This window comes from Lynx canadensis, chromosome D4 (genome assembly GCF_007474595.2).
Source record: "Lynx canadensis isolate LIC74 chromosome D4, mLynCan4.pri.v2, whole genome shotgun sequence".
Classification (NCBI taxonomy): Eukaryota; Metazoa; Chordata; class Mammalia; order Carnivora; family Felidae; genus Lynx; species Lynx canadensis.
The window spans coordinates 16475244-16481649 of NC_044315.2; the positions used below are offsets into that span (position 1 = coordinate 16475244).

General features: G+C 40.9%; 1 pseudogene; it reads right to left on the bottom strand.

Annotated features, from left to right (window-relative positions):
* Positions 1 to 263: 263 nt before the first annotated feature.
* Positions 264 to 995, bottom strand: LOC115499888 (annotated as a pseudogene).
* Between the last annotated feature and the right edge of the window lie 5411 nt (positions 996 to 6406).

Here is a 6406-nt window from a genome sequence, read left to right on the forward strand (position 1 = left end):
TTATTTTGTTTTTAGATGTATATATAGCAGTATACATTTGAGTAAGAGGCTGCTCAAGTCTAGTAGGGGAAAGGTTACAAAAGATACATAAAAAATATTCATATCAAAAGCATGAGGATCCTTACATCCTTCTTAAAGAACAAGCACATTCTATACAAATGGAAGGGTCGTGACAAAGAATTTTAAAGTTCAAGAGCCTGTCATGGTAATGAGGTGCCAATGATGGACAAGAGGAGTCTTGCAGGCTTCTCTCTGACCAGTACTCACTGAAGCCTCATTCGTTTTTCCGGGGGGCCTTTCGTGCTCGCTGTCTGTTGGACGTTGTTCGCGGTCTCCTTTTCCTCAGATTTAACAGTCTCTGGTATAGGTTCTGCCTCTTTCTTCATCTGACCCACTGGGACAGGCTTTTCTCCAGACTTTTGCTACCCAAATTTGGGTGGAAATTTCTGCCTGAGGTCCAGGAGCAAAGCCTCCACACGTTGTCTCTGAAAAATAGAGCTTGGTTCTTCTTTCCTTTTGGCTTTAGGTTTGACTTTATCTTGCTCTTCACGATCTTCGAAGTGCCACCAATAACCTGGGAAGGATGGTATCGACAGTACGACACAGCTTCATCAAAAGCTGATTGAATGCCATGCACTGTAGTGAGCACCCTAGAGTTTATAACTGACCCCAGGTCTGGTGCCTGGTAGATCACTCCAGCAATGATACAGTAACCAGCCAGTGGGATAACTTGGGTAGAAGACTGCCGCTGTTGCTTCCAAATGATAAAAAAGAATGGGCTCTTGAGCGTGCAGAAGGATGTATTCCACTCCAACCATTTGATTTAATGTAAGCCTCTGCATTTTGACCACTTCATTGTTACATGTCCTGTCGTAGAAAGGATTACTTCTTTCTGAAATGTAATCCGGGACATATCCACAGTTCAAAATGGGGATCCAGGAACAGTCAACCCAAGAGATTCCCAGCAGCTTATCTTGGATATCCACGGCTGCCATAATTCCAAAAGCGCTCGCCTAAAATCTGAGTTCTTATAGTACAGTCACCGATGCCATTATACGTCCAAAGTGTCCTCCCATAACTGAAAACTCCCTAATGTCCTGTTGGAGCGTCTCTTCATACAAATTTTTCCCTAAACCAACCCTCTGATGGCAAAGAAAGTCTTTGAAGTAACTGTTCCTTTTCCGTTTCATTCTGTCTCTCTCTCCTCTGTCTCTCTGACACGTAAAACAGATGTAAATATCTCATCTACGTTCTAAAGTTTGCTTATATAATCATTTTCTGCATCAGTGGCTGAGAGAATATGAAAAAAACAGATATGCTTATAAATATGAAAGGGTGACAAATAATGTCACTGTTTAGTTTTTGGTCATCCAAGCAAATTATAGGACATTATGAGCCAGTTAAATAACACTATTACATTAGGGGAAAAAATGTTAGTATGGTGCTAACATTCTGATAATATGTGGACATTGTCTTCATATGGGACAGTAATCCACCCAAATATCTCATGAGAGGATGGCATTTCATTTTTATTTTACAAGGTTTCCCTTTTCCAGAGCAAAGGCATTGATATTGGATTCTGATCACTGCATTTTAGAGTATAACTTAGTTCTTCTCCCTGTGGTCCTGCCTTGTCTCTTTTTTTTTTAAAACATATTTCAAGAGATTTAGTCTTTCTTTTCCACCAAGCAGAGAGAGACAGATTTTTCTTGGTTTTGAACTCTCTGAACAGGTGCTGAGAACTTCAGGAATGGTCTCTACTGCTTCTACCAATGAAGAAAATGAGAAGTAGTATTGTGTGCTTTCCATCCCGAACTTGAGTCACTTGGGATTTTCTTGGGGGGGGGGTGTGTGTGTGTGTGTGTGTGCTTAGTGTTCCTGTTCCAACCTTTGAATTTTCAGATATATAATTTAATGTCTTTATTTTCATATTTATCACCTATGTCCCAGCTAACTGGCCTTCCCAAGTATTCTTGAAAAGAAAGTAGTGGCTCAGTCAGTTAAGCGACTTCACCTCAGGTCATGATCTCGCGGTTCGTGGGTTCGAGCCCCACGTCAGGCTCTGTGCTGACAGCTCAGAGCCTGGACCCTGTTTCACATTCTGTGTCTCCCTCTCTCTGCCCCCCCCCCCGCTCATGCTCTGTCTCTCTGTTTCAAAAATAAATAAAACATTAAGAAAGTGGTATATAAACCACCTCTTAGAGCACAGTGAACAGTAATACTCCATTGAGCCATATAAAATTGCCAATGCTGAGTGTTTCCTTGCATAAAAAAGTGACAATTTCCTGTAGTTCAGCCTGTTGTCTGTGACTATGTATGGAAAGCATAGTCGTATGATAATTCTGAAAGCATTCTGCCACTGTTTGCTGTCATTTAACCCCAATAACGAGGCCCCCCCACATAAGTTTACATCCCTCATCTGGAATTTTATTCTCATCATTGAATTTTCCTCTTTCAATCTTTAGTCACCAATTTTAGGGGTGCCGTTTTCCTCCATAGTTACCACTTGAAGTCCTGCTCGCCATCTAAGAGGTGGCTCAAAAACCACCTCATCCACAAACCTTCCAGGCTCCCCCCAGTTAAAATCAACATCTCTTCCCCATGTGCATCTAGCAGTCTCTGAGTCTGCCCTGTATTCAAATTATTTAGACTTGTGTGGGGCTGTCCGATCACTGTATTCATTTTGAAGATGGAAGTTTGAATGTGCATGTGTTTGTGGCCTGAAACAAATAAATATTTGCTGGAACAATTGTTTTAAAGTATCCCTTACTTGTGTTGGTTGGGCCGTCTCACATGATCCTCACTACCTCGAAAAAAGAAGTGCTTTTGTGGAATTATTTTAAATAAGTAATAGAATGTTGAATGTATTTCTAGATTTACAGAATAATTGAGTACAGTTCCATATATCTACTCACCCCCCCACACACACACATACAATTATCCTCTATTATTAATACCTTGCATGAGTGTGATATATTTGTTACAAATGAGGAGCCAATCCTGATACATTATTAACTATAGTCCGTACTTTAAGGTTCACTCTTTGTGTTGTGTCTTTCTATGGGTCTCAGCAAATAGACAGACATGTGTCCATCTTCATATCGTATGGAACAATTTCACACCCCCAACAATTCTCTCTGCCTCACCTACTTGGTGAGGCATCCATCCCCCAAATGACTTTTGTTTTACTGTCTCTATTTTGTCTTCTCCAAAATGTCATAGACTTGGAATTATATAGTGCATAACCTGTCCAGACTGCCTTCTTCACTTACCAGTATGCCTATGTGGTTCTTGCCATGATTTTTCATGGTTTGATAGGTCACCTTTCTTTTTTAAATCACTGAATAATACTCCTTGTCTGCACGCCCCCAGTTGGTTTATCCAGTCACATGTGAAAGGACATCTTGTTTGGGGGGCGCCTGGGTGGCTCAGGCGTTTAAGTGTCCGACTCTTGATTTCGGTTTGGGCCATGATCTGATGGCTCGTGGGATCGAGCCCCACGTCGGGCTCTATGCTGACAGCGTTGGTGCCTGCTGGGGATTCTCTCTCTCTCCCCCTCTCTCTGCCCCTCCCCTGCTTGCACTCTCTCTCTCTCTCTCTCCCTCTCTAAATAAGTAAATAAACATTTAAAAAAATGTTTAAAAAGGATATCTTGTTTGTGGGGCAAGTATGAATAAAGTTGCCATCAACATTAATGCAGGTTTTTGTATGGACAGTTTTCAATTCAGTTGCTGGGTCTTAGGGTAAGACGATGTAGTTTTATAAGAAACTGCCAAACTGCCTTCCAAAGTGGCTGTCCCATTTTGCCTTCCCACCAGCAACAAATAAGCGCTCCTTTTGCTCTGCATCCTTGCCGGCATTTGGTGGTGTCAGTTTTTTAGATTTCGTCATTCTGATAAGCATGTAGTTGCATCACATTGTTGTTTTATTTTCTAATTCCCTAAAGACGTAGGATGTTGAGCATCTCATCATACGCTTATTTGCCATCCATATACCTTCTTTGCTGAGGTGTATGGTTCTGGTCTTTGGCCCATTTTTTTGAATTTGGAGAACTCTTTGAATATTTTGAATAAAAGCCCTCCATCAGATACATGTGCTACAATATTTTCTGTCTGTCTGTGATTTGTCTGTTCATACTCTTCATGCAATTTGATTTTTAACATAGAAAAGCTGTCTTTTTTTCATCTTCCCGAAACTGGGGTTTTTGCTCTTTTTGAGTTTTTATCAAGGGAATGAAGCCTGCCTGAGCCACTCTGAGTCACCTGTGTAGAGTTCGCCATTCTTGTTCTCCTTTAGTGAAGGTGGTGTTTCACAAACATGAGCTTCCTGTTGAAGATTTCAGCTGTAAGGGAGACTAGAGAAAGGGGCTCAGAAACACACGAAGGAACTACCGAGAGACAGGGTTTTACAAGAAGCAAAATAATGGCGGTTTTCTTCTTTCTGTGACTGAAAACATTAACTAGCAAGAATACATGTCTTCTTTTTTCAATACGAAGTTCTCCTCACATGGAGTTGTGGTTTGGGGACAGACAACCCTGAGACTTAAATTGTAGATTATCTTCCCTTTCTTTCTCCCAGAACTTCTCAGACTTCGCTGTGCATACGAATCACAGAGATAATGTTATAATGCAGATTCTGATTATACTGGCCTAAGGTATAAGCAAATGCCTGAATTTCTAGCAAGCGCCCAGGTGATGCTGTGCTGCTGGTCAGGGACCACGCTTTGAGTACTATGGCTCAGGACAGCGTGATGATAGATGGGAGGAATATGATGAGTGGCCATCATGACCCCTGAGCTCCGTGTTACCTAATCTGCGTCCACGAGATGGGGCAGCTTTCCAAATGTATCATTTCCAGAATTACCACGGAGAGCTGAAATTAGTTCATTTCTGTTTCAAATATCGTTTCACCTCCTTACCGCCACCAAAAGAAGTAAAAAAAAAAAAAAATTGTGCAATTAAAATTTTTAAGTAGAAAAACTACCTTTGAAAGTCTTCTCAGGGGAGATTTTTTTCTGCCAGAGTATCCAGAGAGTCAGCTAATGGGCCAGACCCCAAGAGCAAGTCCACAGAAGATGGAGGACATACTACCACACAGTGTTACAGCATGAAGATGATGTAGACGCCATTCACAATCGTGAAATCTGTAAAGGAAACCGGGTACACTGGGTGTTAATGACAGCAATGCAAGATGTTTCTGGGTTTTCTTTCTTCTGCCTTGTCAGTTAATGACCAGGGCTTTTTGTAACTAACCCTTCAAGTGTCCTCCTGCCTTTTGAACAAAAGAGAAATACCTAACAGACAATAGCAGGAACTGCTTTTCCGGAATCCTGTATAGTTTCTAATTTTCCTTAATGCCGGAGAAATTAAAAATGCCATTAGTTCTCAGAATAGCTACAACCATAATTACCTGGACATCACAGAACAGTTCTTCTCAAACTTCAATGCTGTCTGTCCTAGGAAGCTTGTTAAAAAGCAAATTCTGATTCAAATCGGTCTTAGGTAAATCTTGATTCTTTGCATTTCTAACATGCCCCCAGATCATGCCAATGCCATACAGAAGACATTACTGCTTTCATCCTGAATGATGTCAGGTTCTACACACACATTATCTTGTTATAATTAAAACTTTGATAGGACAAGATGTGTTTAATGGGAATTAATTCATAATTTACGAGTTTAAAACCACTACGACTTTCAAGGGGGATATTTTCCTTATTATCAGTAATTGCTATTAATGATAATACTAATGGCTGCTACTGTCCTATGTTGGTCTCAATCTCTGTTATTTCAGTCTTCTGAAGGGTTAGCATAGGCGAACAATTCTTCGGGGCTGAAGGCTCCTATGTAAGATAAGTCAACTTCCTTCATAATAATCCTATAAATCATGCCTTTGAAAAAAATCATTTTTTGCCATTCTCATCTGAGAGTAATTTTTTTCTTACCCTAGTTTCCAATGACATGTAGTACAGGGATATAATAATAGAAAAATAAATGTTATCTATAGGTCGCTCAGAAGCTGTCTATCAACTGACAGGAAGTGAAGACTCACACAGACCACCACCCAGAATATTACAGAGGAGAGAGAGGAGAGGTTAAGATGAAAGGGAGATCCCAAATGCTAATAGAGGAATTGGAGGGTTCTAGTAAGAATTAGAGTGCACTGAATTGCAAGCACTCTGTGTGGCATTTAAGCAGGAAGCTGGGACTGAGATGCTGTGCGCCCGGAAGAGACGTACGTGAACACGTACCTGATCCAATGTCAGGAATCTCTTAGATTCACCACCTAGCATGACATCGAAGCTCAAAGACACTTACTTCTTTTCCTAAGGGTCTCCTTTTCCCACACTTCCATTCCGCCTCAATCTTGGGGCTCTTTTCTGATCAGTGAAAACTTAGAGTGGAGC